The sequence below is a fragment of the Pleurodeles waltl genome, chromosome 4_2, assembly GCF_031143425.1.
Source record: "Pleurodeles waltl isolate 20211129_DDA chromosome 4_2, aPleWal1.hap1.20221129, whole genome shotgun sequence".
Classification (NCBI taxonomy): Eukaryota; Metazoa; Chordata; class Amphibia; order Caudata; family Salamandridae; genus Pleurodeles; species Pleurodeles waltl.
In genome coordinates this window covers 410,148,059-410,165,499 of record NC_090443.1, presented here as the reverse complement: position 1 = coordinate 410,165,499, position 17,441 = coordinate 410,148,059, and the positions used below count along the sequence as shown (strand labels likewise).

Here is a 17,441-nt window from a genome sequence, read left to right as displayed (position 1 = left end):
GATGTTAAAACTATGAAAGTACTGCTTCTGCTTAGCAACGGCATGCAACACGTCTAACCGTAGGTGCGTTTTAGTGTTTTGCTTAAATGAGAAAGTAGGCTTTGTGACTTTTCTAATATGAATGGGAGGTGCTTGCAGCATGAAATCATGTGACCCCGCCTCACATAAATTTCCCGTTCCAACATAAATACAGTATTCAGCCTGGTTTGATCTAGTCCATTGACAATGACCAAGGGGTGTTAGTGAGAGGGACTGGAAGTAAATAGGGTAAGTGAGGTAGGTATGCAGGACGGCCCCTCTTGTTCAAAGTCCCTGAAAAAATGTTCATGAAAGAGACAATGTTCCATGATACAGATTAACTTTATAGCACAACCAAGAGGCCCTCCCAGGTTAGACTGTGAGGGGTCTCGGCTACTGGAATCATATCCGAGCCAAATAAGCCACCTCCTGAAGGTAGTTAATTAAGAATAGTGATGGGGGCCTCCGAAAACTAGACCTCCAATAGGGTCCACAGGATTCAAATAGGTGACATTTCTTTGAGGAGCTTCCTTGTTGCTGACTGGCATCAGGTAGTATGGGCTGATGGTGTCTGAGAATGCCCAACTAAAATATAGGGTGACTGAGTACCAGAAATGTGGTGTGGAGGGTGAAAGAACCCTAAAGATCCTTAAGTTTGATGGAGGGTTGGCTCACTTAATGGTGAGCTGTAGCGCAGTCAATCACAGGGAATTCAGAGAGAATTTGCATGCAACCTTCCCAGACAAAAATACGCTTGAAGGTACATGGGGGTAAGGAAAAATTTGTATGGATGGCCCACAGACCACTGATCGGTGTGCGGCAAAGGGGGGCGATGCACACAAACTCCTCAAAGACAGTGTGGGTTTAATAGGTTGGAAATTAGCAGACCCACACCAGGTCCAAGCCCTGGCAAAGGTTTAACTCACTGCAATTCATTTGAGTGTGAAGCTGTCTCACTGGCGTAGTGGGAACATGGCCCATTCAGGAAAAAAAAAAAAAGGGGGGAGTACTGTAATAATAGAGGTACCAATAATCTTTCAGGATTAATATGCCCCCAATATCACATAAAAACAAATGGGGTTTATTTAGTTAAGTTCTCTTCAAGATAATACGCTCCCATAGGGACAGAAGAGTAAATGAGTTAAATACTGGTGCCAGTAGACTATTTAGTAACCAGATAAACATATGGGGATCAAAGGTTGCAGCAGGGTGTAACCACTTTGTATTCAAAGCACCTAAGTGGCACTGTACTTTAACCAACTACATTGTGCCGGTTTGGCAGATTGTGTTTATTCTGAGACATGACCCTCATGCACAAAGACCTAAAGTAAAGTTCACAACAAAAGGCATAGAGACCGGTGAGCCAAACCCCCCCCCCCCCCCCCCCCCCCCCCAAACTCCATCTAATGTACTCAAGTTTAATCGTTTAATCAAATAATAGAATGGTGTTATCTCAAATGTGTGCTTTACACTTCTGTGGGCAAATGCACCAGTGATAAAATGATTCGAGACACATCGGGATATAGTTTGCTTATTACTAGCTAAAATGTACATGAAGCATAATTGGAGGTACCTTGAAATGAAAAAAAACTTGAGGTAAACATGATTTGGGTCACCAGAATTTTTCTTAACTAAAAGATACACACAGTAAACGCTTGCATAGCATTCAGTTACACTAACACTTGAAAGCCATTTAAAGCTCGTCAAGAAATTAGCTCACTGCTCCCCACTCGTTGGAAAGTATAAAAAAAAACCTCTGCCCTCATCTGTACACAATGTCAAATTCTAGAGATGCACATAGGACAAAGGAGGAGTACCCTAAAAAGGTACAGTAAAGGGTTACTCAAAAATATAACATTAACCACCATTGACAAAGCTAATGTTTTCCTATTTTTATTTTTTAATCCAAGTTGCGTTCATCGGTGGGCATCAAGACCGAAGCGAGAACTGATGAGAGTCTAGTGGACATGTTGGTTTAGGGGGCAGGTGGGAGCCTGAAGGAGGGCTATTTACAACAAGCAGTGGCATAGCCAATAGGTCTTGCATTTCGGACCTTATACGTATTTAGCCATGCAGCACAATAACCTGGGTGCTACAACATCTATTGCTCTTTAATGTGGAAGTTTTGACGCCGATTTGCATATTATAGCACTGTATTGAGAAGCACTTAAAGTTTAGTTTTTTTAACAACTGGTAGTCTGAACTCCTATCTGCAAGTGCTTTCATACGTGATAATGAAGAAAAAAGTTTTAGTGAGCGCACAGGGAATGGGTGTAGGCATGAGTAGTTGGAAGATTCAGTAAGAGGGAGAAAGGGGGATGGGAAAGAGTTGGGTAAGAAAGAGATAGCACTGTGAGTGAAAAAGCAAATTAGAGAAAGAGAAGAAAGAGAGCGCAAAAGAATAAGCAAAGAAATAAGAAGAGTTAATCCAGAAAGCAGTGCTTAGCCGGACACAACCGTATCTATTTACCAGAATAAAACTTCCGAAATGTTTGATAAAACTCAGAGTTTTCAGTGAACTGAAAATGCCATGACTAGGGGCAGAACATAAACTGAGAGGCAGCGTGTCCCCACATAGTTTGTGTGCACTTATGGAAAGAGACCCATCTTCAAAAAGGCACAGTTCCAGCTTTTGAGACCACAAGGAAGAATTACTGGAGGATCTATTTGAGCAAACACGGAGGACAACAGCTCAGAAATCTAGTATATTCACTTACGCATGATACATGTTGCTTTAAAGGATGCCGGCTATAAACCAATTTAATGGTGCGCATTCTATCAACCTCGAACAGAAAAAGGCTGTGTGAGTGTTATTTTGCTGATTACACACACATTTCTGTAGTAGGCACATTAACCCCCTGATCTCACAGGGATGCTCAAGAATGCTTTCACTTTGAAAACACCTTTTTTTACAGTTAAAAAAAAAAAAAATTAATGTTCGCTGTTGCATGGAGAGGGATCGCTCCCCCCCCTTCCCCAGGACTTCGCCTTATTTAACTGGGGAGGGAAATCTGATATAAAGGCCTGGTAGCTTTCATGAGACATTGTAAACTACAGCAATGTGACTGTTCTCTTGTTCCTGACAAATCTGATTTTGTAACCTACATTTTGCATATTTATCTCCAAGCTTGATCATCAAAAATTAAAGCAGCCGTAGAATGAAAGCTTATTGTGAAAACATGTTTACCAGGCATGAGTCGGGACTGGATGCATTTCTGTGATGACTCAAACTACTAGGGAGAACACAACGTGGACGGTGGAGAGGGGGGTGGGTAGCAAAACTCAAGTACTGGGTGGAAGCAGAAAGGAAGCATCATGAGCAACATATTTAAAATAAATTTAAAAAATCCTAAATCACAGTGCAAGCGGTAGAAAAGCAATGGTGGGCAGCAACATAGAGAAGTGGTAAGTGGGAGGGGGCAGAAGAAACACAGGCAACTTTTTTTTTTTTTTTTTAGTAGAGACTGAAAACACAAGCAAATCAGTTAAAATAAATAATTTTAAAAACCTAAATCACTGCGCAAGCATATCAATAACAAATAGGATGACAAGCTGGAAGTCGGGGCACTACACAGAGAGGTTAAGTGAATTTCGAGCAGCAACAAGGGCAGATACGAGGAGGAAACGCAGAATCAGGAGAGAAGAGGGAGGACGGCACCACAAGCCGAGGCAAAAGTAAAAAGTAGTGCACCAAAACTAACAAATTGCCAGTTCCAGGGCAGGAACAAAAACAGCCAAAAGGCAGGACAAATGTAAAACTTCACCAAGGAAACTAAAAGGAATTTTGAGAGGCAGACCTGCAAACACATGAAAAGCGATGGGCATAATGAAAGCCCACAGAGTAGATACAACATGTCAATAGACAGCGCATGCGCTGCCTAGGCTAGACATAACAAGCATATGCAATGGGTCTCGCGTTTACTCAAGTTAAAGCTATTAAAATTGTTAACTCCTGACCGACTTTTCTTGCCACACAAACTGAAAAGAAAATCCGTTTCACATAAGCGAGACGACAGCCGCCATGAGCACAAAGCAAACACACAAAGGAAACAGTAGTTTGCTCACAGTGAAATGTATCAGCAAAAGTGCAATTATACATGTAACTGGCAAAAGTGCAAACATCCATGTAACAGGTTTGATGTCATGCAAAGCGCTCTACTACTGCCCAGCGAGATCGTGCGGCCTACAAAATAAAGAGAAAAAAATAGTGCAAACCCATTCGGAAAACATGGAGCCTCATATGTTTTTAGTAGTTGGCTGGTGCGCTCGAGGCGGGCTAAACAACAGATAAGGCATGACGTATGCATGCCTTCACCAATTAAGTCAGGCTAATTTTAAAAGGCCAAACCAACCAAACTGATGGGCTTGACATGGGCGTGGTTAAACGCCCAGAGAGAGATTACACCAAGGACGGAGCGCATTGCACTCTACCCTCCATAAGGCAGGGGGCAAACAGAAGCAGGAAGAGGCAGTCACTGCCTAAAACAAGAGGCCAAGCCATCAGAACCATTCGTAAACATGATTGTTCCGGCTCCAGAGAATCCCAGATGACACCTCTTCCAGTTCTCACATACACTGCATTCGTTGACAAACTCAAAAGAGAAGCACACATATTTTTGAAAGCATCACATTTTCCAAATGTTAAAAAAGATCAACAATTAATCAATACTGAAAATGTTTATAGACCAGCAATCCGAACATGAAAACCTACATGAATATAAAGTTTGATTTGTGAAATGTTTGCATATTAAATCAATTGTTCAAAACGCAGGGGGTGTGGAAATTAATTAAATACCTACTTATCCAATGGACAGGCTGCATCATAAATCTACGTGTCCAGTATAAATAAAAAAAATAAAAATAAAAAAAAAAGCTACATGTCCCTTTGGTGTCATGTAGTGTGGCAACAAATTATGGTAGCAATCTCATTATATAAGAGCTCTAATATTAGCGCCTCTGATTATGCCAGGGGCTAATGCTATAACAGGGCTTGAATAATAGCAATTTCCTTGGTTTGCCACCTTTCTGCAGAGCTACATAATGGTGCTGGAGGCAGCGGTAAGCAAATGTTCCAAGGTTAAAATGCCCTTTCGAGTCTGTGCAAACCCACTCACTTGCATGTTTTAAGGGTTTTCATCAGCTCTTCTCTGATCTTTCCCCCCCCCCACTGAGAAAAGTTGGAAATTTACTCATGACAAGGGCAAAAGTAAAACATCTTCCAGGGTTGGGGGAAAAAAAAAAAAAAGGTGATTAGAGGGAAAGTGAACGTGTACAACAGATTTTCGCATGAGCAAATCTACACATGCATACTTACTCATGCTAAAAAAAGTTCAAAAATATTTTCAACTAGCACAATTTCCTGGTGTACTTCTGTAAATTCTTGAGAACGCACGAAATACAGAAATCTGCACTAATGCAACAACATATACCATGCGTGCACTTTTGTGGCTTTCTTTAATAATTGGGCCCCTAATTAGGGCCAACATTAAACAATACTTTTTTAAAATAAAAATTCTCTCTCTTTTCTCTCTCTCTCTCTGTGATAGCAACCTGCTCTTTCACAAGGAGCATATCGGCACACCAAGTAGTTTTGTCCAGTGCCAGGAATTACTGCGGCAACGTGTGCTTTTGCTTTGTGCCAATGTTTGTGTGCACTTCTGGAAATGATGGATGAGGGCCAAGAGCTCCCACAACAAAGTTTTACAAAAGCCATGTCAAAACAAGATAAGCATTGACAAAACAATAAGCAGGGACACTGGAATTATGCGTCAGGAGAGAGTACAACAATCAGCAGGGTTGAATAAAGTATGCAGCAAGAAAAGCCACATTATGGGGCACATTTTGTGGTAGCATTACTTCATTATTTTGTCATTTTTAGGTCGAGTGTGCAAGCTCTCTGATCGGTTGTAATTATTGTGGGCTTTTAACCACACCATGTCATGCCCATCACTTCCAGTCATGCGTGGGCTTGCCTTTCAAGAATTACTTGATGTCATTGGTTAATGCTTTACATTTGTCCCGCCTTAAGGCTGTTTTTGTCACGCCTTGCAGACTGCTCCTATTACATGACTGGCAATTTATTACAGCCTGGGCGAACTATTTCTTTGTCTGTCCACTTTGTGCTGCATGGCGGCCATGGCGCTCACAGTGCAAACAGACACAACAGCGCAAACGTAATCAGCGGTATTGGAGCGCTGGTTCATTGTTCACACTTACCTAATCAGAGTCATTTTTTGAGGCTCTCCCCTTAAAACACTTGAAACTGATGAATGCTTGGTGTAAAACAAAAATCCTCATTGCAAAAACAGCTTTCCAGGCACAGTGGGAGAACAGATACTACAATATTTACTGCACTCTGGAAAACTCAATCCATAATGCTTTGCAGGGCATTACTTCAACAAAACATTTTTGCTCATAACTCTGCCTGTGGTGGTCCTAGGACAATAGGACTATCACCAAAACGTTCATGCCAAAGTGCTCTTTCTTTTACATAGTATGTGGGTCCCCACACTAGGTAAGTGGGGACCCCAAAACAATTACCCCTCCCACCATTCAGTGTCTGTTTAAGCTCCCTCATGGTGGTAACTTTTGTCTTACAGCAGAGTATAGCTTGTGTTTTACGATCCTAGTTTGTAATACCATTGTTATAGGTCTACTACCTGTGAACATATGTAATGCACCATGCCTTCTAGGGGCTAAATACATGGTTACATTCATTAATTATGGCCATTTTCTTTTTGTGTAGCTATGCCCTCTACGGACTAACTATATAGTTACACAACCAAGTTACTTACAAATGCTGTTTTCATTGTGGCGTCCTCTAGGGGTTGTTCTGAGCATTACAGTCATAGCAACATATTAAAATATTCATGGCACAGAAACTTGTCCCACAATGCTTTGCAGGGCATTACTTTCACAAATTGTTTTGCTTATAACTCAGCCTGTGGTGGTCCCTGGACGACAGGGCCGCCTTCAGAAAGCTCTTTGTACATCACCTCTGCATCCAGACACTAAGTTAGTGGGGACCCCTAAATAATAACTCCCCCCACCATTCAGTGTCTTAAGTTGTAACCATGAGAAAACTTTTCTGTTACAGCTGGGAGAAGTTTTGTTTTGAAGGCCTTGTTTGTAATATCATTGCAGTAGGCCTGCTGGCTCTAAAACACCCTCTAGGGGGTAAGCATAAGGTTACACTGTATTACTTACCCTGTCTTTTTTCCAAGGGGTTATTCCATCTAGGGGCTAACAATATGGTTACATGACCATGTTTCTTTCAAATGATATTTTTGTTATGCTGCCCTCTAGGGGCTGTGTAGAGCATTACAGTCTAATGCCAAACGTTTTTTTTCTGATAAAGGGTTATGTGATAATTGTATATGTTTTAATAATCTGTTCTTATTACAGTTATGACTGATTGAAGCCAACTTAACACCCTTTATATACTATGACTGTCTGAACACTTGATATGTGTGGGTGACCCTTCTAGTTTATTTCTCCTCTGTAGCTGATTTGTGTCTTTTTTTGGGGGGGGGAATTGTGTCAGCCAGCCAGCAACTCTGACGGTGGGGTTGTGAAAGTGGTATTCTATTGGAATTACCATGGCAGATTTAAATTAAGATGCTAAATGGCAACATTTTCTTTTTTTTTTGCTGCGGATAGAGGAAGAAGGTAAATGGAAGTGTTTTAGTTATATGTACGACCACTTGACGTATACAACAGGTAAAGATGAAAGTATGAGGTAGGGTTGACCAACTTTTGTGGCAAGAAAAGTCCAATTATGAATTTACACTGCCAATAGCTCTAACTCAAGCAAATGCAAGACCTATTGCATTTCAAATGCTTGTTAAACTTGGTAACGCTCTCTGGCCATTGGTTACACCTCATTAGTACCAGTTTAACACCAAAATATAGCAACAAGCAATGGAAAAGTGACCAATTCAGCTTTGCAAAGGACCTTTCACTGAGTGGCAACACGTCTTCACATTTTTGAACCATTAGAGCTAGAAACAATTTTTTTGTTAAAATCTGCAGATTATGCAGCAGATGACGGATTATGTGGCAAATCTATAATTATGCCAAAATCGATGCAGCTGCACAATCGCATAATTCCAGTGGCCCCGGCCATAAGACTGCACCAATTTCAGACCTATTGGCTTTGTCAATGCTTGTTTAATTTCATGTTCCTATAATCTTGTTGAGACTGGTTACACTGATTTTCCATAATGAATATTTTTTGGGAATTACTGTCATGCATCAACACAGTTTACTAAATGATGCTGCAAAGAAATGGTACCTAACATTTCACAGTAATATTGCAAAACATTTTTTTCCTATTTGCATTTTTTGTGAACATTCTGAAAGCAAAGAATCATCAATCTTGCTTTCAAGATTCGGCAAATATTTGCATATAATCAAAGAGCATTCTAGGAGCATTACATGTAGCCTAATTTTGTTATAAAGTGTGTGGCTATATATATATATATATATATATATATATATATATATATATATATATATATATATATATATATATACACACATACATACACACTTTTTTTTTTACTGGACCCACCATCAGTATTGCAGTCCAAGCTTACAACATTTATTTATAGCGCTCAAACCAATAATGAAGGCTTTGCATTAATGAACCATAAGCACAAGTTTGAACAACATTAACAAACGGACACAAACATTATCTCAACTGCAGACAATTCCCCTTTCTGCTCCATAATGTAAACTGGCAGACAAAAGGTTTGTGCTGTAGGAGGTAGGGACTACTTGCCCCAAGGATAAAATAACCATGAAAACGTGTTGCCCTTGACACAAAACAATATGTCCTAGGTGTCGGGCAATAGAAATTCCATGGCCCTGAAAAAGTTTCAAAGGCTTTTCTCAGAAGGAGTAGATGAATAATAAAGTCTAGCCCACAAACGAATTGCTTAGGCATGGGTGCTTAGCTGGAAATCGCTCAACAATGCAAATTTGTTACACTTAGCCCAGAATAAATATGTTATAATTTTAGGAGTACCATTAAGGTTCATTAGTCGAAGTCCAGTATGCTTCAACATGAAAACTCACAGAACAATCCTGTTGTAAATGTAAACATATTTTCCACTTCTTGAACATGTACAACTCACTACAAAGTAATGGAAATGATCCAAGAATATATCACACATTGTAACTAAATCAACAGTTACATAAATTAGAATGAATTTTTCCTCAATGCAATTAGTGCTCAAAGAAAAGCTATAGAGAACAAATGAAAAGATATAATCAGAAGCATTCAATACCAAAAGTATAATAGTTTAAAAAAAAAAGTTAGAATTCACGGTTGACCGAACGAAGAATAAAAGGCAGATCTTAGAAAAAATGCTGTGAACAGAATATTCATATTTTGCGCAAAAAGCATTTTTCAATCCTTTTGAGTTTTAATGGGGTGTACTCTATTTCGGAGAAGAAATATTTCTCTTCAGTGTGTGTGTGTGTGTTGGGGGGAGGCAGGGCGCCTGAACAGAACACTATGCCACGGGTAATAATTGTCAGATGCATCTGGTTTCTGCACCAGAAATGTATATTTCCAACATCTCAGAAGCTGCAGTGCCCCTTAGTATCCGAGTTCCCAAGTACAAAAATCAAAATAAATTGCAAGAAAGGGACAGTTAAGCAATCTATCACGAAATGAAAATTATACTTATTTGGGACTCTGGTAGCGAGGAGGGGAGAAGAGAGACGGTCAGGAAAACTTTTGCAGGTTCCTATGGCATGCAGTAACCCTTCAGTCTCTTTTCTTAACCTTCATCTAGCAAGGAGCCACGAACTGGGGCACATGACGGGATGCAGCAGACGTTCACCCCTAAGCAACAAGCACAGAGAGGCTACATGCAGACTGCTCACACCGAAATTGCAGTCATGGCTTAAGTAAAGTAGAGGGCCAAGTATAGATTCCAGGAGATACAAGAGATAAAGAAGTAATTTGCACACTCCTAGTGTTTTATTGTGCCAATCTAATATGCCATCAAGTGCAGCCTTTAGTGTGAAAGGCTCTCCATCTCTGTATCAGTCCAATGAACCATGAAAGTCTGGATGGCTCACTGGACAACACTACCATGCCGTTCTCACGTGCTTCCAACATTTAAAGTGGCTGTCAATGTATGGAAGGCTGTGTTGGAAAGAACTTTGACTACCTCATAAAATAAAAACGCCCAACAACCTTCAATGGTTATTTGTATATATCACTTTGTATTACACTGCTGATAAAACTTCCAATGTGCTTTTTCAGACTGTGTGGCGAGCTCATACACATTCCAATTTAACAACCATTTAATTACATCTTCAATAACGTTGACATGGTGCTTGTGTGTCCCTTAACCACTCATGTTTTTGTTTTACATTCCGGTTAGGTTTATTCACCCTTGAGCCGTGGGATTTGAAAAGTTAAGCGATAATACATTGAAAGTAGATCTCTCCTAGGCTGAACATGATTAAGTAACATACTTTTAAGAGTTGTATATATTGTCATTATTTTTTTTTAGTTTGTCTGCATTACTTAAGTGTTCGATGTACTGCCCATCATAAAGTGATTCAAAAAAGTGTGCTCAGACGTATAGGCAAAGTCGATCTGAGCAAGAAAACTTAACTTGTAAAGTTTTTAGAGGGTGTGAGGAAGCAATCGGAGTATACAGAGAACCGAGTGCCAGGCAAATAATGATGAAAAATCAGTGTAGAGTGATGGTCTATAGATCAGTGGAGGAAGCGAGTGCTTCCAAAAGTGTTAAGTCATAGGATAGAGGAGATTTTAATAAAGGAGTGTGCCAGGCCATGAGAAGGAAGGAAAGTGGACAGGGAAATAGAATGGGGTAGGAGCTTTAGAGTAAAAGGAGGAAGAATCAGATGGGGTGAGGAGAGAAGAGTAACCTCTCCTCTCTTGTGACCTTACCTGGGCCTAAGAGCGGCCTAAATATGGACACAAGACACAGGAATATTGGACGAAAGGTTGATACGGACAGCAAGGCAGGTGAATGCCTAGGCTTGAAGACACCGTTAGCTCAATGGATTAAAAACTGTGAAAATGGCTTAAAAGAAGAAGGTTTTACATTGAATGAAGTGGTAAAAGTGAAGACATGGAAGACAGGGAATAAGAAGGCAACCATGCCTAATGTAAGAGAATGGTAGTTAAGTGACAGTGAAGTTAAGTAGGAATAAAGGTAGGAAGGATTAGTGTGTTTTATGCACGCAAGTCGTGCTCTATCACAACAGTTTTTGTGTTAAGGGCCCTTTAGGCTGACTCAGAATTTCCCCCAACTGTTATTGCCCCTCACAGAAGGCAACGTGTTGGGGGAACCCCCTCGCCCCCAGTCCATCTCACCTTTTCTGCTGTTCGTCCTTGCCCACTCTCTCGCTCCATTCAAAGTTCCTCCTTTACACTCCTCTCGTCACCTACCCTTTCCCCAGTGTTTCCCTTTCTTACAGCTCTCTTACCACCAACATAACCAACAGCAAAAGATAAGTGTGTGCATAGAAAACAACCCCACTGACAGGCTTAATTCATACAATGTATTCTAGAGGGGCTTTTGTGACAGAGCCAAGTCCAGTTCCCAGGCAGGAGCAAGTTCATGCACAACTGATTTAGATACTACTACTACTACTACTCTACACGACTAGCTGGTCAGATTGTATTCTAGTGCATTTTGTTAGACTACAGAGACGTGTACATGAATTCATGAAACTAAATTTTGCTTTGAGGCTAAGCTGTTGGAAAATGGAGCCAGAGACATGGGCTCTAATCCCAGTTTTGGCACTTAACCAAAAATAACCAATACGTTCCTGCATGTCAGGTTCTACACTTCGGCAGAGTAATAGCACAATAAATACAAATATAAATATAGAGTATCAAAATAGAGTTATATGTCAATAATATACCTTTACACCAGTTTCTCAACCGAACCCTACATACCATGTTTTACGTATTGCACTCCTTGTTCTATCTACTCTTGAAACAATTTAAAATAGTTTAAGTAAAACACTACACTGGTCTTTAAAGCTAAACTAGTGCTATATAAAAATACCCTGAAAAATGTCTCCCAACAGAAAAATTCAAAAGGATTTACTATAGCACATTGCTTCTGCGCCAAAAGGTAGATTGTAACTTCAAATGATAAACATACACGATAATGGGCTGAACAGCAAGAATATCTAGCCCACGAAACAAACCAGCATGCTGAGATTTCTTGGGTTCAAATAAGCGATCAATGTGAGCAAAGGAGAAGTGCGGAAAAAATCATTCCAGAGAGAGCAGAATGGGGTCAAAGAAACCCAACCAACAAAACAAAGTCACCAAGATGATGCATTGAACACCAATCAATTAAGGCCGTCATTGCTTAGCGACGACCGACTGCTTCGAAACCACTTCCAAACTACTTAACAGGGCCATAATCGTCGTGTAAATTTCAAATCATCAGGCAACCGCACAAAAATCAAATCACACCACTCAGTTACAAGCTTGGACCAGAACAAGTGCCAGATTCAGGTCTTGGGAGGAAACCTTGAAAACGGTAGGCACGGCAAACCCAGACAATCAACACTGTCATGGGCCTTAGAAATGGCAATGACATAGCACACTTATGTGACAAATTTTAACACTGCTCTTCTTACAACCTGTATATTGGTGGTTGTTACAACCATAAAATATGATTACTGACCATGCTTATTAATCAAATGAATCAGACTATGGAACAAAATAACTGAAACACTGGGGATAATGTGATGTCTAGCAGAGGTTTAAAAACTGTCTTTTACCAATAGCAACCTACAGACTGATGGGTTTCAGGGTGGATTCTTGTAGCTCAATCCCAAGATGCCAGGCCATTGTTGGAATGTGCCGAGTTTAAGAATTAAAGTGCATAACATTTTCTATACAAAAAATGTCCATAACTGTATCACAATGCTTCAGCACAGAAATTGTGATATCCATAATCAAACACTCCTCTGGACAACCTCTCGGTCTCCAGCATGCCCAAAGAGACCATAAAGGACAGCACTGAAGAGACCATGTATGACCACAACTAACCCCAGACTTTCAGATTCTCAGCTCACAGCAAAAGTTGAGTCTTCTTCATGAAACGTGGCTAATGGATTTAGCAGCTTTGAGCAGAAACAGAAGGATATTGCTCTTGGAGCAGCCAGAAAATCCAACAGAAGGGAAAATGAGTTGCTGCGAACTACTATTGTTAGCATCGCAGAGAGCAAGGTTAAACACCACTATTAGTGCCTGAAATTATACATTCACTTCAACTTAGGGAAAGCCAGGCTGCGCAAAAAGATATATTCCCTGCCTAAATGGCAAATATCCTAAAAGCAGAGCTGAAACTGGGAAGAAATGAATTATGATGGAACCAGAGTATGTCAGGCCCTTACGAAAAATACTAACTATGCATAAGAACGATAGCAACTAAATACGCTGAAACTAGTCAGGAGTGCTCTTTGGCAAGGTGTCTGTCTAAAGACGCTATAGAGGATCGATAATCCTACTGAATATCTAATACGTGAAGATCCGATCATGTGTTGATTTAATATGTAGAATTGACACACTGAGTCAAGAGTGATGAATCCAAACTTTATTAATGCGCATATGCATAAAAAGCCACTGAAAGACATGTGTTCCGCCCCCTAGAGTGTATCAGCCTTGGGCTTTTTCAAGGCAATTGACAATCATTTAGGTAATCCATACAGTCTGAGCAATATTTTCAGTCGATTCTGCGAGTGAAGTACTCTCTCGTACCGGGAAGGGACATCCTGGGCTAATGCCCTCGTTAGGAACTTGGCGTGTTAGTCCAACGCCATCTTAACTGAGCGCAGAATCAACTGAAAATATTGCCCAGGCTGTATGGATTACCTAGATAATTGTCAATTGCCTTGAAAAAGCCCCAGGTTGATACACCCTAGGAGGCAAAATATGTGTCGGCTCTCAGTGGCTTTTTACCCACATGTGCACTAAGAAACAAAGTTTTGATTCATCACTTTTGATTTGATGTGTCAATTCTACATATTAAATCAACATACGTTATCAGATCTTCACGTATTGGATATTCAGTGGGTTTATCAATCCTCTATAGCTTCAAGATTTTGATTTGGGCGTTATTTGGTCCATACCCCATTTGATAACCCAAAATTGGTTTAAAAAGGGCATTCAGACGGTTGAGAGAGTTGGACCATAGGAACAATACGTCTGTCTGAAGACGTATAGCAAGAGAAAAAAACATGATCTATTAGAAGGCAGCCCTCAGTAATTACCACCGGCTAGTATTCATTCAAGCATTCCACCAATCACCTTCTCTCCTCAGTGCGACAGGTATACCTCAGACGTGGATACTGTGCTCACAGGAATCAAGTTATAACTCAAGATGATTCAAGAGGAGGCAACTGGCCTGTGGGTACTTGCTTTTGCATCTGGTGGGGAACTGGCCTGTTCATACTCGACCGAATTTCTAGACAATCTCTGACTAAAGAGGCAAAGAGCAAAATGATATATTGGAAGGCAGCCTTAAATAACTACCAGAAGCTGAGATTGACAAAGATTCAAGCCACCACCTTTTTGTTTTCCCTAAAGAAAAGACGTGTACTGCTACTAGGGCAACTCAACAGTGCTGCCTTTTGTAGATCCAGGTCACAATGCTGTCCAGGGAATAGCAATTATTACAGCAACCAGAGACTGGACATTGCACAATTGCCTGGCGTTCGTTGCCAAGGCTCAACTGTATGGTACCTTTTGTGATAGTCAGTCACTGCTTACCTCCCCCTGACAAGACTAGAATGTGGATTAATTCTGCTCAAAGATGGAGCAGCAGATACCCACGTGCCCAAGGCGTTTCAGATATGGAACACTACAAGGCTCGGTTAACAGCACATCCCAAAGCCAGTCACCAAGCGGCTACAAAAAAAAACAAGTATGATAACGGCTATACCGGTGTTACTAAAAACGAACATGAAAGAATCAGGAGTCAATAAGTGTGAGGCATGAAACTGGGTACACCAGAAAAAAATAATTGCTTACAGAGTCATACAGAAGACTAGGCACACTTCCATAATCCTTAGCGCAAACTGGACCACCTTAGCCGCAATGGCCGCTGATGGTATCCTGAGGAGATTGTCTCCATTTTGATATATATATATATAAAAAAAAAAAAAAAAACACGATAGAGTGCAAGAAACGGGGGTGTTATACATGAAACCATAAAAGGCACAATTTAGAGTCTTTGTGGCGCTATCTAGAAGCAAGCACAAGATGGGAAATAAACAGAAATGTAAAATCAGTGACTACATCACGACACGGTGTGAATTCCATTTGTTAAAACCAGGCTATATCACTTCAATTATATAAACAGGTTCGCAGGGTATTAAGGACAAAGGAAATAGGGAGGGAATTTCCCACATAACTCAAGCTCCGAACCATTTGTCTTCAGACCCCTGCCACCTCCCTCACTTAAAGCCCCCCAGCTCCCGACTCTTTGTACAAAACCTTCTTTTAGTATCATCGAAGCCCGATCCCCGCCAAGATGGTGATCCGCTACCCGGCCTCCATGTACTACCATTTTCCTCATTCTCAGACACCCACGCCTCTATATAACAAATATGCAACTCCCCGTACAGCACATTGGACCAAACGATACCGCTTCCTATGAAACTGTCGCATATACCACCACTCCAAGGCACTCAAGCGCCTTCTTACCCCATTTTCACTCGATTCGTTCTAATCCCACAACCCGATAAATTCTCCCACGCCCATCGGACACCGCCCCACCTCCTAATAACGAATATAAACCCACACGTACCAGAATGACCACCTGTCCAGAATTTAACTGGACAGTCCGTTATAGCTCATTTAACGGGCGTTTTCTGTCCATATTTACGGCGAGCAAGGCCGGGGCTTGTAGCACCCAGCAGTGTTGCCAGGCCTGAAATCTACACAAGCCCAATCCCCACTAAAAAGAAGCCCAAAACACGCACAGTTCCTACCGAAACTAGTTCGTTCTAGCCCAACCTCGAATAATTTAGTAGCTTCTGAAAAAAACATAAATACCCATCCTTTCCAGTTATGACTATAAAGAGCCTGCAAAGACAGCATCAAAGGTGAAGAGTACAGTAGAACATGTATGTATATCAAGAAATAAGGTTTTGGGGTACCTACGCCTGCCTATTCCCCTCCATGATGTATACCGATAAGAATGTATTCATTAGTTAATCTCATTATTTCCCTAAATTTGATATTAACGTGATGGGATACATCCAAGTACCTTTCGGAGTACTTATATGAATAATCACGGATGCATTTGTGGTTTACATATTTTCCAGTAAAATAATCCGCCATTCTAAGATGGCCGCAGCCGTACCCTATCACTGTGTCCTTTTTTGGGTTCAGCTACAATCTTCCATTTGGAAGCCTTATCTCACCTCACTGACGGTGGTACCGCCCCTCGTAAAATGCTCCCTGTTAATTGGCCAAATGATTTAAAATCGATCTCCGATTGGCGGGTTTAGTACACCCATAAGAGGCTGTCATTCACAGGAAATGCCGTAGTTGGCTTTAAATAAAACCCAAACAAGCACATTTAGTAAATAAACCAAACAATCTCCACAGGGCTAAGCTATAAGCGGCATTGGACTAAACATTTAATAGCATGTACAACAGGGGTGACAGGGATGACAAGCGAGTGTCTCGTCGTAAAGAGAAAAAAGCCATGTTTCTTTTGCTCGAGTAGGCGTCGGATTGGTTGGAAAATTCGCATCTGCTGATTGGCTAAATTTTCTGTCGGTTGTGCAGTGCATTGACGGTGTGATTTTCTGACTCCACTGTGGGTCCGCAGAGGACCGTTTGTCAGGTTTTCGTTGGCTGAACCGGTATCACTGAGCGAGCACGTCCTCCAGCACTGACTTTACCTGCTGCACGTCGCCGCCTTTCATCAGTGGGCGTGATTTGTGGTTCCTCACTGGGTGACTTTGCTCGTCCATCTCCCTGAGCCGAAGCCTGGTCTTCAGGCGGCCGGTGGACCCTGGGAGCTGTGAAGGGAATAGGACTAGCGAGAGCAGACTCTTCTCCACGTCCGCCCAGTCAGCTGGAATGACTGCTCGTCTCCGCCCTGCAATACGGTCTGTGGCGCCATCCGCAGTCTTGAGCCACCCGGCAGCGAAGCCACGTGAACGGGATAGAATTCTGATCGACTCCGCCTCGCCGCAAGTCTTGTGGCTTCCTCCGCTGCCTAGTGCAACCGGGTCGGAACTGCATCATCAACGCGTCACTTTACTTTCTCCCCTAATCTTAGTTTAGCTCACCAGGATCTGCGCTGGCCTTCTTAGATTATTTTGTCATTTAAATTAGAAGGGGGATTTCTGTTATTTTGAGACTTCGGGGGATAGGTCCCATGGCTAAA

At 41.3% G+C, this 17,441-nt stretch overlaps 1 protein-coding gene across 6 annotated transcripts in view; it reads right to left on the bottom strand.

Moving 5' to 3' along the window:
* The window catches only part of RC3H1 (ring finger and CCCH-type domains 1), a 655,450-nt gene extending 638,234 nt beyond the window's left edge, over positions 1 to 17,216 (bottom strand). For 2 of the 6 annotated variants that reach the window (XM_069231605.1, XM_069231603.1), the window contains exon 1: positions 15,846 to 15,976. The gene's annotated coding sequence lies outside the window, so the exon portion shown is untranslated. Of the gene's footprint in view, positions 1 to 15,845; positions 15,983 to 16,950 lie in introns of those variants that run through there. The other 4 variants (XM_069231606.1, XM_069231604.1, XM_069231602.1 and 1 more) reach the window with 4 other exon arrangements.
* Positions 17,217 to 17,441: the final 225 nt, after the last annotated feature.